Below are 20,306 nucleotides of genomic sequence, written 5' to 3'. Positions count from 1 at the left end.
TTAATCCAAGAATTACTAAATTCTTGATGAAAAATCCCTCAGAGACTATTAATCTTAACTATTGGTATGATGCTTGAGAAAAATAATTAAGGGGATCAATAGGAAGTGTTTTATTTTTAAAAGATAAATTGATGACTATATATCCAAAATGATTTAAAAACCATTCCAGTAGGCAGAGAAAAAAATTTATAGAGTTTTCTACAAAGCACATAATTTCTCCAACTGAGTGTTCTAGATTTTTTTCTCAGAATATACTACTACTCCTCAAGTACCTGCTGACCTGCCAGGTATCTTCTTATGAGGTAGGCCAAAATAATTTTCTCTGCAACTTTTGCAATTCCCGGTAAAAGCTAATGTTTTGAATGGTCTTAGCCATGAAATTTAGTAATTAACGAAGGCACCTAGAATCAAAGCTGGAACCCAGGCACCAGTGTAGTGTAATCCAGAAAACTTCCCCTTTGACTAGACCATTTACTGACTACAATTAATGAAAATAATTTGCCTTGGTTAAAATTGGCATTAAAGATCATTTTATTTTAATAAAGATAGATGGCATGAATAAATATTTGTAAAATAAGGTACTTAAGCTTCTCAGGGGGAATTAAAGGCAATAATACCAAGGAATTGTCATTACTGAATGCTTACTATGTGATTCTGGGCATTGTATGAAGGTGGTGGGATTGTTTTCTCTTCTCTCATCCACTGCATTTCCCACTATCCCTCCCAGCCTCTCCCCTACCTCACCTCATCCTGCCCGCCTACACCACCCTGGCCCAAACAATCTGAAACCAAGTTCACAGAGTAGAGACATAACGTAATGCTAGAAAAAGACAAGCCATATTTATCTTGATAAGAAATAGTTTTTTGGCATTTATCAAGTATTTATCACTTGTCAGTCTGTTTATTAATTATGAGATTGATAATAAGTTATTACCATTTAACAGGTGTAGAAATAGACTGTAAAAGAAAAGAACTCAGAGTTTTTTTCCTCCCGCGTAGGAAAACTCCCAGTTCTTCCCTTCCATGTTTCTCTCCTGTGAGGCTCCCTCACTACTCACATGGAACACTTCTGACACTTCTCGTCATTCTACGTGTGGAGGTATTTCCCCAAACCAACAAGCAAGTATCTGTGACACCAGCTGTGTATCCTGTAATTTAAGCCAATTCTAATACCTACACATAGTGTCAGATCCCACGGGCTGAGAGCTCACTTGCACAAAACTCCTTCGAATCCCACTTCAGATGCCAGTTCTAAACCCAAAGAACCCATGCTTCCGTCCTATTTGGCTACAGATTGGAGGTTCCCACAACCCTCTCCTTAGGTTCAATTAATTTGCTAGAGTGGCTCACAGAACTTAGGGAGACACTTACTTACGTTTAATAGTTTATTAAAGGATGTGATGAAGGATTGAGATGAACATCCAGGTGGAAGAGATGCATAGGGCAAGTATGTGGGAAGGGGTGGGAGCTACATGGCCCCCTCCAGGCATGCTGCTCCCCCCAACACTTCCATGAGGTCACTAACTCAAAAGCTCTCTGAATCCCCTACTGTTGAGATTTCATGGAGGCCCCTCAAATAGGCATGATTAATCATTAGTTCCATTTCCAGCCCCTGTCCCTTCTCTGGAGTATTGGGGCAGGGGTGGATCTGAAAACTCCAAGCTTCTAATTATGGTTTGGTCTTTTTGGCAACTGGCTCTCATCCAGGAATCATCCAGAAGCCCACCTAGAGTCACTTCACTAGAACAGAAGATGCCCCTACTTCTCTTATCACTTAGGAGTTTATAAGGGTTAGATGAGCTCTGTTCCAGGAACTGGGGGCAGGCACCAACGTATATTTTCTGTTATCTCACAGAGACACAAAGAGGTTAATAACTAGCCCAAATTCATAATCTTCAAATTTACACATCCTTCTCTCACATGATGAGAGAAATAATGATAGAGGCAACCTAAAATATTCCAGCTTTTAATCACGATACAGATCTTTTCTCAACCTGTGATGGGGTTCATGTCCCCAAGAAACCCATGGCAAGTTGAAACGTTGTAAGTCAAAAATGCATTTAATACACCTAACCTATTAAACACCATAACTTAGCTTAGCCTACTTTAAATGTGCTCAGAGCACTTACATTAGCCTGCAGTTGGGCAAAATCATCTCACACAAATAATGAAGTGTTGAATGCCTCATGTAATGTATTGAATACTATACTGAAAGTGAAAAACAGAATGGTTGTGTGGGTACAGAATGGTGTTTCGGTTGTTTATCCTCGTGATCCCATGGCCGACTGGGAACTGGGGCTGCTACCCCTGCCTGGCAACACGAGGGAGTATCATACTGCCTATCACTAGCTCAAGAAAAGATCAAAATTCAAAATTTGAAGTATGGTTTTCTATTGGATGCATAGTGCTTTCCTACCATCATAAAGTAAAAAAAATCGTAAGTTCCAACTTGCTAAGTTGGGGACCATTTTTGCAAAAAATGCTTTCTGTTGAGATGTTGACACTTCAGAAAGGAGCCCTAAAGTTTGGAGGCAGGGAGGAAGAAAAGAAAAGAGACCATTTTATGTACTTATTACCTTATTTAATATTAAGACTACCAATAAAGTGTCAGTATCATACTTTACAGATAAATATTCCAAGATGTATAGGAATCCATTTATTTCTTCAAAGTCAGATAACACATAAATGGAATTAGATAGATTTGCACCCTGCTTTAGGTAAAGTTCATATATTTACATACTATGTCAGTAAATTTCTTTACAAAAATAATGTAAAAAACTTGAAAATGGAGGAAGTGATTTCAGGACATCGTTTCAGTGGAGTGCTGGGCATCGTGGAGCTGAGTCTCTAAGGTTTTTCTGGTTCTACAGCGATGTGCACCACTGACTGCCTTTCTCTTGACTAGGCCATCTTATACTCTGCAGGGGCAGATGTTAAATTATAGAAAAAAAGACATAGTCTTGTCCATAGCAATACAAATAAATATTGTGTGATATAGATACAGTTGATTTTGGCCCTATGGAAAAGATACGTCCAAAAAATTACATTTTATTGCTCTATAGCAGCGTTCATCAAACTATGGCTGGCAGGCCAATTCCAGCCTGCAGCTGTTTTTAAAATGACCTGTGAGTTAAGAATGGTTTTTAAATTCTTAATGAGCTGTTAAACCCCCTCACCTACATACACACACATTAAAGAAGAATAGGAGCGTGTGATCAAGACGAGATGTAGCCTGCAAAGCCTAAAATATTTGTTATTTAGCCCTTTACAGAAAAAGTTCACTGACCTCTTCATTTCTTTGCAAATTCAGCATTTCTGTTTTTATATATTATATAAATACATATGTATCTATAATCCATGCATATATAATACATATAAATATGTGTGTCTTCTTCAAATTCTTTTTTTGAACCAGTTATGACATCTTATTGGCTTCTTTGTTAACTAATATAATAAAATCTTTGACGTGTATTCATTTTATGTTTTTATATGATTTTCATTTTATGAACATTAAAATTTATCAGCTCTATGCACTAACTTTAGTTTCTATAATTTATTCAAATCAGTAGAAGTTGTATAGAAATTCTTTCTCAAACTAGACGGACCTCATTAATTACTATATTATGGAAAATCTAAGAAGTGATTTAATTTGCTTCTCAGCATTTTCATGATATGATTCTTTTTAATGAAAAATAATTGTATTAAACAATTCTCCTGTTAATGTACTTCCGTTGATGAATAACAAAATGTAATTTTAAAATCAATAATCTTCATCTTGGCAATTCAGTGTTTATTAATTCAACACCAAATATATAATTAATTTAATTTAGAAATTAGGAGTAGAAATGAACATAAGAAATTATTAATTTTTTAAAGTGTTTCCACATTATGTATTATATTTATCAAAAAAATATTCTATATGGATAGATAGTAGTTGCATACTTTAGCCTGTTTATTATAACCTTGAATTGATTTGAAAGAGAATAATTGCCAAATTTGTGTTTAATATTATTCTTCACTCGTTACTTTTTTTTTGCAGAAAAGTGAAAGAAAGAAAAGTAACCACACATTAAATTCAATTACTATACAAAAGATCATAATTTACTGCTCACCCAAATAAAACCTGAGCCGTCTATTGCCTAAGTCAATTCTGGCCATTTATATAATGGTGAACTCATCCATGATCATTTTGGCAGGAACTCGAGATTTTTGCATTGTATTAAAATGATAACCTTTGAGATTTAAAAAAAGAAGCGGAGTATTAGATTTTCAATTGTCTTTCATAATGCTTATGACAAATTCACAAAACCATGATAAATTATTACTAAAATGAATTAATTATAAACCTATCAGCTGAGTTTTCAAGTTTTTTATTTAATTATACTGATGAAATTGTTGTCTTGTAAAATATACGAGATATCATCTCCAAAACTCAATATCATATTCTAGTATTAGTCTTTGCTCTGTAACATTGTCATCTTTCATGTAATATATTTGTATATAACTCCATTGTTTTATTCATGCAGAAATTTCTTTTTATCCCAGGTTATATTTTGCCATATATTTTTAGTATTGTTTGTGTCAAAGTCAAAGGTGAAGTGAAATAACTTTCTTGCAAAGTAACTAAGGACTGAAGATCATTGAAAACACAACAAATTTGGGACATGAGTAATGACATACAGTACTGAGAGGTTTCCTAATTTATGTCGAGAAAAATGTTTCTCCTCCAAGAGACAAATTCAAGAGAATTCTACATAAGATGTGAAGAGAAAATATCAGTGAGGGAGACTGGTTGACAGAGACATGAACTTCTAAATATGCTATAAATTGTCGATCTCAAGTTGACATTTTCTCCATTCAAAGTGTCTTTTAACTTATATTTTGAGGTCAAATATTGTGACTAAAGAATTAAACTTGAAGAGTAGAGCCCAGAAATCATAATGATGGTGCTGCTTTGCCTCTGAATATAAAATTAATAAGCTATATGAAAGTTGTTTTCTAAAACTATTTGAAATGTAGTATTTAATTATGGAATGTTCTTTGTTCCAGATTAATGACTAAAACTAAAGTAGTGCAAGGCAGAATAACAAAAACAATCAAGGAAAAGAAAGGATTAATATGACACCCTAAATTAAAAATATATAACATATCAATTGAAATTACACTATAGCTATTGTTCCTGTTTTAAAGGATTTGATCTCTTTCCTAAATTGCTATTGCATAATGTATAATGAGAGAAAATATACTACGAAAAATTTTTTAAATTGTAAAGGACTAATTTTTGGTTCTAGGAACTGTGGGTAGCATTCATTTAAAATATTTAGAATGATTTACAACTGCTTAATTATTCTCCTAATATCCCATGGAGTACTGGGATTGTAGGTTGAAACTGAGAAAGAGAAATTTAAGGCACTTCCTGACATAGGAAAATATTGGGTTACAAGAATAGTCTAGCAGGAAAAGTGAGTGATAGAAGCTTAATCACCAGGGACATACAAAAGTCAACAGTACTAAAATATTAGAAAGTTTATTTTAGGAAGCAGTTTTCCCCTGCTAGGGTGTGTATGTGGACTGGATTGCTTACTTGATCTTTCCTCATCTCTACTGTCCATTTTCATGCCCAAATTTGAGTACATCAAGCAAAATTCTTAACATTTGAGATTGCATTATTGATCTGATGCTGTTAGACTCTGACATTTGCCCACCCAAGAAAAATATGAAAAAAATTTGATCGTTTCCCTTGATAGCTTCCCATTTAAATTCATCATTTACCTGATACTCACCACCCTTTCAAATTAGAAATAATTCATAATAATCTGTGACCAAACACAGAACACCATTCTATGGAACAGAATTTACTGTAGTGAATGGTTCCACACTGGAAACTTTTCAGATACCGTGTGAGTTCATTAAGGCAATTATGCCTTAAATTCTGGAAAGACACGACTGGCTTGGTCATGGTTAGTGTTAGTGATTTCCTGTGGTGTGGTGTTTATGATAGTAGCATAAGCCCAGCATGAAGTTACGTTTGCCTGGGGGCAATTGTAACTTAAGTGCTTGCTTTTTTGACATTTGTTCATATTCTTCAGGAAGAAAATGTATTTTTGTTGGTTTGTTTGACCAATCTTTACTTGAAAAAAAAAAGACAGTAGAACCTATATGGCTTAGAAATGTATGTTACAAACGTGCTTGCCAGGGGAAGTAGAATCCTGCTGTGTTTGGACAAAGCAGCCTGTTATTTTGTGCAACATGCTCCTAATGTTGAGATGATTTAGATTCCCCTTTTCCTTAAGGAGTTGTGTTCTCCAAATTGGTATTTCTCTTCCTAAAGTCAAGAAGTCATGAATAAATAATATTGCCTTGAGATCCAAGAAAATGGATAAAGGTCTGCTTACTGCCACAGGATGGGGAATCTTTCAATGTTTATCTCATCAAGAACCATTAGACGGAGAAGATATCCCTTGCATATTCGTTTTATCTATTTGAGTTGTATTATATTTTTTGCAATTTTCAACAAGACATTATAGCTCTTGTTCTCTCTTCTTTGTATAAAAATTCAGATTTTTATAATGAAAACTTTACCATGTACAGTGACACCTCTGTCAAAGGTATCATTTGCATACTAACAGCAGTGCATACAGGTTAGAATCTCCTCAAAAGACCAAATGAGAAGGACGTAACTGCCGTTGGCTCTGCCTCTGATTCTCAGATGGGGGCTTCGGGAACTGCTCATTCTACTTTTGTTCAGTGACAGTGGTTTGAGGGTTGTCTAAATCCTGATAAGGGTGCTTTTCTCCTATGTCACACAATCCTGTCAATTCATAGAAATATACATCTTTTTTAGGACAGTAATGTTGTTACACTGATGTCTAGAATAAACAGTGTACTAGTTCAAAGTTTAGACTCAAGAGTCTAAAACTGGAAGGCAAAGAAAGCTGTTTTTAGTTTTCTTTTTCCTTCTGAAAGTGATTTCACACAATTTATTTGGGCATTTCTGAGTTCCGAATACCAAGCATAGTAAGGGAGACATTTGGTGGTATCAGATGTCATTTTTTATTTACACGCATTCTCTAATCACAAGTTGGATAAGAATACATCAATTTTTCTGTGGATCTTTTCATTGGCAAAGTTGAATGTACTGTACACAACAGTGAAGCTTTAAATACACCCTCTGACATACTTACAATCTCTGTACTTAAAAGATTATGCACTGTAAATCTTTTGGTGGAGTCCAAAATTAACCATGAATTATTCAGCGACAAGCTGAAGGATCCCAGTGCAGATTGGTTCAGGGTACTATTTATTAACGCTAAACCAATAAGAAGGTTTGGCAATGTGCCTCCTCTGTTTGTGGGTTGTGACTTCTCTAGCACTCTGAGCCCTATACTGCCCTTCCACGGCCATCGGTGATGAGTTGTGGAGTAGCTTGGTGAGAAAAGCAGCACGGTCTTGGAAACTTGGGATTTGGGGACCGGACCCAGGGAAATCCCTGGGAAATAACAAAGCAGCATTGTTGATGTAAGAGGAAGAGACTTATTTATAACAGATTTAAAGGACTTAATCCATTTTGCAAAGCATAATTAAGTAAAATAAGCATCAAATTGTAAAACCGAATAATAAATAAACAAAAAATAGATTCAGTACTAGCAGAGTTGTCTGCTCGTTACCTACCTTGGGGGAAACACTGTCATCAAATATTGATCACGTAAGGCACAGTCCATGTGGTCAGACACACTTGGGCTGAATCCTATTTGGCAACTTACTGGTTGCGTTAGCCTGGGCAATTTGCTTACCTTCTCTGAATCTCACAGAATTCTCAGGTGCTCTTATTGTCCCTGAAAAAAATGATACTGCTACTTGTTATCCAAATGATACTACCACTTCCCTCAGAGACACATGATCAGAGGAGTCTGCTGTCATTTTCTTTTTTGGTTATTCTGAGTGCCATTGTCCTCCTTCAGAACTATTTTTAAAAAAATATTTATTCATTTTGAGGAGAGTGCAAGCAGGGGATGGGCAGAGGGAGGAGAACAGAGGATCAGAAGTGGGCTCTGGGCTGACAGGCTGACAGCAGCCAGCCGATATGGGGCTCTAACTCACCAACCGCAAGATTGTGACCTGAACCCATGTTGGAGGCTCAGCTGACTGAAGCACCCAGGTACACCCCCTTCAGGACTATTTAAATCAGTGTGACTGCCCCTTCACCTTCTTCCCCGTAATCTCTTCCCTTTGACTTTTACTGATAAAGTCCACTATCTATGGTACTTCCTGAAGCAGATTTCTGAAATAAACATCTACGTTTAAGTTCTTACTGTAATACACCTGACCTTGAGGCTTTTCTGGTCTATTCTATGCATTTACTGAGAAATTCAATAAATATTTTATTTAAAAGTGTGCAAAATTTTGTACAAGTGCCATAAAAGCTGTAAAAAGACATGAAGCCATGGTTTTGACTTGAAAGAATGTATAATAAAGTAAAAGTAAAAAAAAAAAAGTATTAGAATTACAAAGTAAGATTTGATAAAAATTTATATAAGTATTTAATATAATAGTAATAATAATAATGATAGCTGATGTGTACTGCGGTGTCACTACCGGCCTCTATTTTTCTAAAGGTGTTGTATATATTAACCCACTTAATTCTACCTGTAACTTGGTGAGCTGGATGCTCTAATGATCCTCATTTTACAGATGAGGAAACTGAAGCATGCAGAGTTTAAGTAATTTTCTCAAAATGCGATAGTCCCCTAGGGAGCCCAGCCAGGCTCTTGTCCACACCCTGGGTCCCTGTGCGGTAGATCACTATGCCAACTGGAGGTCACTTGGTATCATTATCTTAACACTTTTCGTTTGGCCGCAACATGAGAAAAGAGCTCTTAATTTCAACTGGCTTGTTCAGGTAACATTTCCTGGAGAAGATAACTTCTGAAAAATTACTGAAGGAGCAGATGGAATATTTTTTTTGTAGTATTCAATTTTCCTGACAATAAAAGTGATACAAGCACATTGCAAAAATTTTAGAATATACTAAAAAGCCCATGGAAGAAAATAAAAATCACTCATAATATCTACATTCAGAGTTAATAACCGTTAACATTTTGGTGTATATCCTCTGGGTGGGCGTGTGGGTAATTTTTCTTCTTTATCATGGTATGATGTATTTTTCAAATGTTTCCAGTGCAGTTATGTTGATAATAAGAAAGCGACAAAATAGCACAATACCTTAAAAATATTTTTCACCCATTAATTCAACTTTTAGAAAGATTTCCATAGGGAGAAATCAGGAAGGAATTTACATATTTACATATATATAATCTATCTCTCTTTTTCAAATATGTATTCTCCTCTATTTTTTTTTTACTAAAATATGATTATAGTATTTTACAACCCTGTACAAATTTGTTGGTGTAACAAATATCTTCTCATGTCACTACACGTTTTTCTATGACCCAATATTAATATATTTTTAATGTATTTTTAGCCAAATAACATGTTTTTAGACATTTAAACTGAGTGGCAGAGAAGCTGTCTACAAAGGCTGCAGTCCCTTCCCATGATGTTGAGATGTTGCTGAGAAGTGGCTACTTACTTAGCCTGGGTCTCTGCATCTTGTTAAGACCACATGACTGTTTCCCAGCCTTCCTCTGTATTCCCCTGCATCCTCTGCATTTCCCAGCATTCATCTGAATCTTGTTAGGACCACGTGACTGTTCTCTGTTAAAGGAGAAGTGGGCAGAAATGATATGCACCACTCATAGAACCCATCTTTAATGGACTCCTTCCCCTTCCCTCCTCTCCCCTTTGTCTTCCCCCATCCTCTGTCTACAGAGAGCAAAGGACTCCCAAGAAGTGAGGTATGACATGACATATGAAGGAAATAACAGGATCTGTTTTTACCACATGGAAGGGTGCCCACCAAACATCCTCACTGAACCCGAGCAAGTAGTAACCTTTGTTGTAATTCACTAAGATTTAGGAGTTAATATGTTAAGCAGCTAGTCTTACCTTATCTATTACGGTTTCCCAATTTTTGTTCTTTTAAATAAAAGTTTTAAAAACATCTCATAGATGTTTTCTTTTTCCTTTTTAATTTTTTAAAGTTCTTACTTAAATTAGTTAACATACAGTGTAATATGTTTCAGGTGTATAATTTAGTGATTCAACACTTACATACAATACCCAGTGCTCATGACAAGTGCACTCCTTAATGTTTCATTGATTTTTTTTTTTTTTTTGCTTTTAAACTATAAGAGCAATATATCCTTTTTGAAAAATGCCTGGCAACATAGAGATCCACTAAGAAATAGCCAACAGATTTTCCTTTCCCCTTCTTCTCTCTTTTCTCCCACCAAATTTTCCCTCATATACTCTCCAAGTGTTTTATGACCAATATTTGATGTATATCTTTCCACACTTTTCTTTATGACCATTTAGAATGTATAAAAGCACAAAAACTACATTTATTCATAACGTTTGCCTAACTTTTAAACAGAAAAGCAAATTTCAAATAGGCTGCAGGAGAAAAAAAAACAGATTGCAAAGTATTAAGTCTATATCCATTTCTGCGAAAGAGGGAAAAAAAGAAAAGCCTAGCATTTTAAATAAACATTCTTATTAAGCAATAACATCATACATCTCCAAAGAGTATTTTATTAGAATAAAAGATCAGAAATGCAATCAGTGGGTGAAAGGATATGCACAATTTCAAGTGTGTTGATCTACATGGCAGAATTGCCCTACAGAAAGATCAGACTGATTTTGCACTTCAACAGTGTAAGGGATGCTTCTGTTACTTGTGGTGTGCTGTATTTAATATCACCACAGAATTGTTAGTTTCCTTATATCAGTTCTGTAGGGCAGCTAATTTCCATTTCATTTCAGTGTGTTATCTTGTAATTGCTTTTTTTTAAATTTCAGAGAATCTTTGTTTTTATTATTTTATTGAGAACATAGTTTAAGTTTCAATTATGTATCAGCAATTCTTAATTATACAGGCCTATCTTCTTGATTGTTTTTTTTAATGTGGAGTATTCTTTTCACTATCCCTAAAGGTTTTGGCTTTATTTATTTGTTGGTTGGCCAATTGATTGGCCTTGTTTCTCTATTTATCCTTGATATTTGACCTGATATTTGCCCATAAATAGTGCACGTTGAATGTTTCTGAGTCCTAGGAAACCCCTGGGTGATGTATAAGCCTCCTGTCAGAAGCTTTACAGTGGCTGGATGAGTTTATATTACCAGATCACGGATGCCTGAGAAGTGTGTGTGGGCTGCATATGGACCCTTGTGATCCTAGTGGCTGAGTCTCTTCTCTGCTCTCGAACAAATTAAGGGCATACATAAAACCACCTAAGTAGTAAAACAGGACATATTTGGTCACAAGTCCTGGTTGTCAAGGAGACTACTGAGGTATAAGCTGAAGCTGAAGCCAGATGTAGAGAGCCTTGAAGATGACAGACAAATAATAATAACCAGCATTTATATTCTGCTTTACAGTTTTCATAGTGCTTTGACATGTGCTATTTATGTTTACATTGGCTCTGAGAAATAGATATTATCTTTGCTTTTCAAATGAGCCTCAGAAAGTTTATGTTCTGTGTCCAGGTCATTCAACAAGTAGGCAGAAAAACCAGGAGTTAATCCTGAACCTCTCTGGTTCTAAACGCCCATGTGCATTCCACTGTACTTGGCCATGTCAAAGAAAATTATAATCAAAGATTCATTTTGTGCAATGCATAATCCAGTGATAGTGTGCATGATAGGCAATATAGAGAAGATCTTAAGGAAGATACTTCCTCCCCTCTAATCAAGCTGTGGCCAGCGTGTATCATATAATACAGCAATGCATTTAAGTATGGGCTCGGAAGCCAGAATCCTTAGGTTTTCATGCTCACGTATCACTTCCACGCTAAATTTGGGCAAGATACTTAATGTTTTTGTGCCATAGTTTCCTCATATTGAACGTGTTTACCTCAAGGCTTCTGGGTGGTTCATTTGGTTGAGCATCTGACTCTTGATTTCAACTCAGCTCATGATCCCAGGGTCATGGGATCAAGTCCCACATCATGCTCAGCACAGAGCCTGCTTAAGATTCTCTCTCTCTCTCTCTCTCTCTCTCTCTCTCTCCCTCCCTCCCTCCCTCCCTTCCTATGCCCCTGTCCCCTGCTTGTGCTCTCTCTCTCTCTCTAAAAATAAAAAAAAAATTAAATAACTATATGAGGTAAACACCTCATATGGTTGGGTTTTTTAAAATTATTTTAATGTTTATTTCTGAGACAGAGAGAGACAGAGCATGAGTGGGGGAGGGACAGTGAGAGAGGGAGACACAGAATCTGAAGCAGGCTCCAGGCTCCGAGCTGTCAGCACAGAGCCCGACGCAGGGTTCGAACTCACAAACCGTGAGATCATGACCTGAGCCGAAGTTGGTCACTCAACCGACTGAGCCACCCAGGCACCCCTCATATAGTTTTTTTTAAATTAAATAAGTAAATGTATGTAAAGCGCTTAGATGATACCTAGAACATAGAAAACTCTCATAAGTCATAGCTGTTATTATTTTACAGCAACCACCTATAAGCCAGGCCCTTTATGGGGCAATTTGTACACATTATGTTTAACCTCATGAAGTAGTTATTTCCTCTATTTTACAGAGAATGAAAAGGTCTGAGAGGAATTCTAACGTTCTTCTGTTGAACCCTACTATTTTGAATGACTATAGCACTTATCTTAATTTTTAAAATTTAGATGTTCTTATACTCTCAATTGTGTGAAAAGATTCTGGATTGAGAGATGGTTCTTTTTGTCCTCTGCACCTGCCGACTATGCCTGGTTTTGTTCAGTGCCTAGAATGTAGGAAGTGCTCAGTGACTGTTTATTGATAGTAGGAATAAGAATGATAGATTAGGAAGCAGAGTGACAGAGAACTTCTGTTTCTCTTTGTTCCGCCATCTTACTCTTCCAAAGAAAGCACTTCCATGGAATTTTCAGAATCTACCTTGAAACAGTGTACACAAAGTATTTCTTCACTACTTTGCTTATTGCTATTCTGTGATCTACAGAATCCATACATTTTTTGGACTAGAGAAGGCACTCTAAGAAGCTGAGTCAGAATTTTGAGCATGCTATGAAAATACAATGGAACTAGCTAGCATTTGTTTTCCTCTCTATTGCTGACACAACCATGTTTAGAAAAGAGACTACATCAGGAAGAAAAGGGCATTTATCTCATTTTATTGTTTATGTCACATTTTGCACTGTAACTGAAACTAAGAGTGAGTCTGAAACCAATGGTTAAGGAAGACATAGCTTATTTCTGAAGACAAGTAAACTTCAAAACAGAGCATAATTTTTGGTATGTCACTCGTGATTTTCTAGACCTTCTAAGATCATTTGAGTGAAGGCAGGGATATATTACAGGACATTAAGTAAAAAGTAAGGAAATGTGAATAAAGGATAGACTTCATTTGTTTTTTTATCCTTTTTTCACATTTCCTTTGTTTTTCCTAATGCTCTTTTTCTGTTCTAGGATTCTATCTAGGACACTGCATCCTGGATTATGTTTAATTATTATACCTCCTTAGACTTCTCTAAATTGTGAATGTTTCTCAGACTTTCCTTATTTTGGGTGACCTTGAGGGTTTGAAGAGTACTGGGCAGTTATTGCATAGCATTTCTTTGAATTTAGATTTTATTTTATCTGTTGTTCATCTCACGGTTAGATAGAGCTTATGGGATTTTGGAGAAATACCACAGAAGCTAAATGCCACTTTTATAATATCATATCAAAGATACATACTGTTAACATGACTTCCACTGTTGATGTTGACCTTGATCACTTGCCTTAAAGTAGTGTTTGTCAGACTTCATCACAATAAAGTTACTCTTTTTTTTTTCCTTTGGAAGAAAGACACTATTTTCAACCTATATTTAAGTGGTAGGGAGTTGTGCTCCTCAAGGGGACATTATCTGCACAAGTTATTCAGAAAGGTTCTGCACAGGAGATTTGCTATTCTCATTCATGTATTTTTTTGGGTTATAATCCAATACTACATGGTTTATTTTGTTTTGCTCAAGTCATTCCAGCTTTGCCACTGAGAACTCTTTCAGTTGATTCCTGTGTCCCTTTGAAACACCTGCATCTTGTGTAAGCGGATATGTTCGTGTATTTGGGTACTACGCTAACTTCTTGTACAATAAGATGCTCCAGACTCTTGCATGTTCCCTATCCTGACTCTGCAATCAGCCACTTCTAAAGATCCCTCGTTCTTTTTATTAGAGAAACCAAGATCTGGTGCCCAGGCGTGCTCATTGTTATTGGGATCTCATACTCAGCCCTATCAACTAACAGAGTAAGGAAATACATATTTTTATCACGTATGATCACTCTCGCTGTTTTGTTGTCAATAGACTGCAGAAGCAAGGAAACCAGGGAGGAGGGTTTTGTCATAATCCAGGAAAAAGGTGATAATGACCCATTTTATTTACAATAAAATACAGTTATTGATCATGTTCATTATTGATATTCAAGTGTCTACTATCTGAGTAGATTCGCTTGCACTTTTGCAAGCTATTTAGTCACCAAATAATTGAGTACTTAATGCAAGCTTAGTTCAGGGCACAGAGTATACAACCTTGAGTAAGACTTGATACTTTTACATGGATACCCAAGTGGCTGCCATTTATTGGCATTATTGGTACTGTTGAAAACAAACATGTCAGTGATGTAGGTAGGGGCATGAAGCACTAGGTTTGAGGTGATGAGTAGCCACAGACGGAGAGGGATACATATGAGAAGTAAATGAACAGGGAATTAACAAAACTGGTATTTAACTAAGTATTGGGAAGTAAGAAACAGGTTGATCAAAGAGGAGTTCAACCTTTGTAGACCATTCTAAAGATAGTGATATTCACAAAAGCAGTGGATTTCAAAGTTGTAATTTATTTGAGGGGAGGTTGAGTGCCAATTTATGTAAGTGGTGCTTGTGGTAACATGAAGGTTCTTATATTTAAGAAAAAAATATTCAGTTGTCTTTTAGAAAAGAATGAAACCTCATTGAAGTCTAATCAAGAATCCAGTATGTTAAAAGTGTATGGTTTAAAGTATCTGAACCATAGATATTTAAAATCTGTATGCTCTTGTACAGGAAACTTTTTTATCCATATGTGCATGTATATTGGGAGCCTGAGGACTTCATCTTTTAAAGGATCTTCTTGACAGGTAATAATCATTGCTGAATATAATTGATACTAGCACTTATTGAGAGTGACCAAGCATTTAATAGTTTTTCTCTTTGTCTTCCTAAAACTGTAGGAAAACAGAGGTATTATAAATGCCTGGCATGTTCTGGTCAAGTTTTATAATTCACTTATTATGAAAATAGATGGAGACAATGAAGTTGTCATATGATGCCATGATAGTCTCAAAGATCCAGTTAATGTTTAATAATGTTTACATACCTGACATGAAAAGCCAAGGATTGACTTGATAAAGCCTAACGGCTGCTAAGATCTGGTACTTTTGTAATGTCTTCAAAGGAAGTGGATCAAAAAGAAATTCTTTAATAGAGTACTTCATACGGCAATATCCTTTGGAGGAACCAGTTCAATTGACTACATTTTGTAGATAAATCCTCAAATTCATCTAAGAAACTGATGTAACCCCTACTGTTGTTCAAATGTAACAAGGATCTAAATGAGATCAAGAATGTGTGTATTTTGCCAATTGTACATGGAAGTGTATTAATATTCTTAATTCTTGGGGGTCTAAGACTTGCTTCTGTAAAGTCATGTTAGAAAAAAAATATATTACACTTCTGGAGACTTTTGCAACTGAAAATTTTTTTTTTTTTGTATACTTTGTCCCATTTAATTTATCCTCACAATAGCCTAATATTATTAGAAAAGTAAATACTATTATTTCTGATAATAGTGATTATTTTTAATTTAGAAAGATAGGTAATTTGTCTCGAACCTAACAGCTAATAAGTGAAGGGCAGAACTAGAACCCAAGTCTTCTGACCTCAGGCCAATACATTCAGCACTCACCTCTTTTATTAGAATTCAAAACAAATAAGAACATGTCACATAGTTAATAACCTTGGACTTCAATTTTATCATCTGTAAGATGAAGATAATATTAACTCTCCTCTCCACTTCACAAATTATAATTAAATATGAGTTAAATGCCAAACTATTTAATTATTTCACATTTTACAGATTATTTAGTTTTTGAAGGCTCCCTTTTTCTCCGTTTGCACATTTGCAACCAAATGGATCATGTACGATTTGGAAATCTGACCAAGGAGTAACAGTTTTCATGCTCATGTTCTACATACAATAAAACCCTCTAACTTAGAGTTTACATCTCATCTCATGGTGAAGACTTAAAGGAAGGGAGAGTCCGGAAGCATGAACTCTGTCCAGGGTTGGTGGGTGATGCATCAGGGAGGGGGATTTCCTCTGCTGCAGGGTGTGTTGCAAGCAGAAAGCCTTCTCCACTTCCTACTCCATCCAGGCTGCTTTCTCAGTCTTGGGGCGAGGAAGAGATAGCAAAAATATCTTTTAATTCTTGTGATGTGTGATAATGCTTCTTTCCCAGAGATCTGGATATCTTTACTTTAAACATCCAAATTTCATCATTTAGAGTAAGTCTAAAACTTTCTAAGATATCTAGAAACTCTTGGAAAATCACTTCTCTGGCTCCTGGAATGATACCAATTTCATCTTGTGTCAACCTTAATACAGAACATTACCACTTTCTCAATAAATCCAATTAGTCAAGGCTTTTGGGAAATCTTACTAGAATTAGCAGACTGAATTGAAGATTTGGGGGTTACTGAGAGAGGTCATATAATACTGCACAGTCTTCCTTCAGTCTCTTTTTTTTTTTTCTCTCTTCCTCCTTTTGTGCTCCACTATTTTCCTCTTTCTCACCCCTTTCTGGTCTTTTGCATCTTCCATTGTTTGAATATGCCCTTGAGGTCTCAGTCTCCACCCTGACGGCCCAATGGAAACTTATCAAAATATTTTTTTCAATCACAGGGTTCTCACTGAGAAACTCAGTTGAAAAAAAATGTTCCAGTTTATTACTTAGTCTGGTCACTAAAAATCACGTTTAAGACATAGCATAAAGCAGCACACATGCTTTGTACCATATGGAACAGAGCAAAATGGAACCCAAACCTGGATGTAGGACTTCCCCCTTCCTTCAAAAAGGTGATGTTTAGGGGCACCTGGGTGGCTCAGTCATTTAAGCATCTGACTTCAGCTCAGGTCATGATTTCACGGTTTGTGAGTTCGAGCCCCGTATTGGGCTCTGTGCGGACAGCTCAGAGCCTAGAGCCTGCTTCGGATTCTGTGTCTCCCTCTCTCTCTGCTCCTTCCCTGCTCATGCTCTGTCTCTCTGTCTCTCAAGAATGAATAAACACTAAAAATATTTTTTTTAATTAAAAAAAAAAGATGATGTTAGTAGCACAGATCAGAACCATTACCAGTAGCAACAGCAATAGGAGATGGTCACAGTGGGCGGCTAATCTACACCAGTTTATCCTGGTGTGACGAAGAAAACCAAGGTTTATGAGATCAGCAGGAGGGGAAGAGAACAGCAGCTTTCTTTCCTTGGTGTTGGGCCCTGACTCTGAAATCAAGAACAGAAGGAAACTCACTGTGGCTGCTATAGCACAGGGCTATATGATCTGATGATTCAGAGTTATAGGGCTGGGAGTGGGAGAGAAGAAGGCTGTTAGAGATTAGATAGGAGGATTACACCTGGCAGTAAACAGGACACATTCCCTGGGGAATTCCTGGATGAGTCAGAAGGAATTTGAGCATAAGCTGGGGTTTCCACAATGCTGTGGGTGAGTGCTAAGCCTGACAAATGCAATTGTGTCGCTGCTATTGTGACATTGTTCTACTCCTCAGTTGATGTCATCGGAACAAACATGCGTGGGTTACACTTGCATTGCTCCTAGGTAACAATTAGCCAGAGACCTCCTGCTCATTTCAGTAAAACTTGTGCTTTCTTTCAGGAGTCACGAGTGGATTTGAATGTCAGTGCCACCTTTTTCCTAGAAAAGTTCAGACTCTACTGGACGGTGATCTTACAGTCTCAGAGTCCTGTTACCTTCATTTAGTGGTTACAACTGGAAGGAATATTTACGATAGTGGAGGACAAAGGCATGTGAAACATGTGGGGAAGGTTAGCTGCATTTCAGTGCTTTGTGTGCCATTTTCGCTATCTCTTTGTTGCTACCTAGATATTTCCTGAGGAGTAACGTTTTAAATTTGGCACCAGGAACTTTGTAGTTACAGTAAGACTGGTTGCTGGGGACTCATTCAGTTTATGAATTATTTGCCAAGCCCTTTCCTCCTCTCAATAATTCTCTTTCCAATTTTTTTTGGCATTTGCTTTAGCTGTCACTATTATGCATACGGCACTCACTAAATAGGAATACGAATAGCTAACACTTTGGGATATTTGTCAGGTTCTAGGTGATTTACATACCTTAGAGCAAGCCTTGAGATAGTTATACTACCACCCTACTTTGAAGTTGGGACCTAAGAAAGGTTAAGTTCTCTAATCTCCCATAGGTAGTAAATGCCAGTGCTGGGATTTCAAACATGAGTTTGTCTAGTACCAAAGACTTTACTATTAATTATTGTGCTGTATTGTTTCCTCACTTTCAGTAGTAGAAAATAGGAATGCAACTGTGGAAAAAATGAACAAAGGAATTGTCCGTTTTGCATAGTAACAATCGGGATGGTTTTGCCATTTTTCCACTTGGATAAGTTGCAACTACATTTCTCAGAATCCCTTTCCTTGTCCCAAAGAGGTTATTTAACTGGAAGATGGAAGCAAAGGCATAGCCATGATTCTTGGAAGGTCTGTGTGGTTAGATTTAGTAAGAAACAGATGCAGAGATGCTGGCAGATTTAGCCTGCCCTGTTGCCTTCAGTCTCCATCTAGGTGTTTTTTGGTTTTTGGTTTTGGATTTTTTGACTGGCATTTTCTAGAGGCAACAAGGACTAGGATGGAAAAAGCGGCTTCAGCAGTATGAGTGAAGAGGCAGTGAGTAGAGATTAGGCCAGAGATATAAAAGGAGACCATTTTACAGGACCACATAAGGATTTTGGCTTTTACTGAAAATGAAATGAGAAGCATGGGTGCTGGTGGGGCTTGGAGGAATGTTATGGAGTGTTGATATGATGCCCATCTTCTCAAAGGCTGACTCTGGTTCTTGTGAAAAACAACGCTTGGTTCACAAGTAAGGCTGGAGTTACCACTCAATATGGGGAATGATCAGCATATAGATGTCCCTTGGCATTGAAAGCCAAGGGACAGGAAGTGATCACGTAGAGTGTGAGTAGTCATGTGAAGAGATAGGAAGACAGCCTTAGGACACTCTAATTGTTATAAGGTAAAGAAGTCAAGGAAAAACCAGCAAACGAGATTGAGAGGGAACATTCTGCAAAGTAAGAGGACCGGGAGAAAAATGACATTCTGGGTGCCAAGAAGAAAGTATTCATGAAAGAAAGAGTGATCAACTTTGCTAAATGATGCCAATGAGTTGAGTAAGATAAATAACAAGAATTGACTGAAAATTAATCAGTTGCTTACTACTAAAAAGTGAACCTAAATTCCCCCAAAATATGAGAATGAGACAGACTGGGCGGGGGGTGGGGGTGGGGGGGGTGGTGCACCTGGGTGGCTCAGTCAATTAAGCATCCACCTCTTGATTTCAGCTCAGGTCATGATTTCACCATCATGAGATTGAGTCCAGCATTGGGCTCCTTACTGAGCGTAGATCCTGCTTGGGGTTCTCTCTCTCTCCCACTCACTCTGCCCCTCCCCTACTCCTCTCTCTCTCTCTCTCTCTCTCTCTCTCTCTCTCTCTCAAAAATAAATAAATAAACTTTAAAACATAATGAGACAGATTGTTTCCAATAGTTTATTACTTCTTCCTAGAAAATCTCTATCCCCTTTCTCTGATTGAAACCTCTGTTCATCAGGAGATATCAATTCAATTTCTCCTTTTGCAGAATGTGATAATCTAGGAAGCATGGACTATATCATATTTTGGTATTCTCAGAGTCTGGCAGCTAAAAGGGTAAGTAGATGAATGAACATATTTGTATGTGAAAGAAACATTTAAATGGAAATAACATTTACCATACACCTAATATATGCCAGAAATCTTGCAAGAAGGTTGATATTTTCACAGTACATTATTCTATATGATTGATATTATTCATCTAATCAATTAATTTTAACCACATTTTACAAATTAGGAAGCTCTGGCTCTTGATGT

At 36.7% G+C, this 20,306-nt stretch overlaps 1 long non-coding RNA gene across 1 annotated transcript; it reads right to left on the bottom strand.

The window, feature by feature from the left end:
- Positions 1-4,118: 4,118 nt before the first annotated feature.
- On the bottom strand, positions 4,119-17,836 carry LOC132671733 (uncharacterized). The gene is made up of 4 exons (XR_009607238.2): positions 17,784-17,836; positions 9,590-9,707; positions 7,672-7,835; positions 4,119-4,232 (listed from the first exon to the last, which is right to left on the bottom strand). It is a non-coding gene; the product is annotated as an uncharacterized LOC132671733 (long non-coding RNA).
- Between the last annotated feature and the right edge of the window lie 2,470 nt (positions 17,837-20,306).

The sequence above is a fragment of the Panthera onca genome, chromosome C1 (assembly GCF_046562875.1).
Source record: "Panthera onca isolate mPanOnc1 chromosome C1, mPanOnc1 haplotype 2, whole genome shotgun sequence".
NCBI classification, from domain to species: Eukaryota; Metazoa; Chordata; class Mammalia; order Carnivora; family Felidae; genus Panthera; species Panthera onca.
This window is presented reverse-complemented; position numbering and strand designations above follow the sequence as displayed.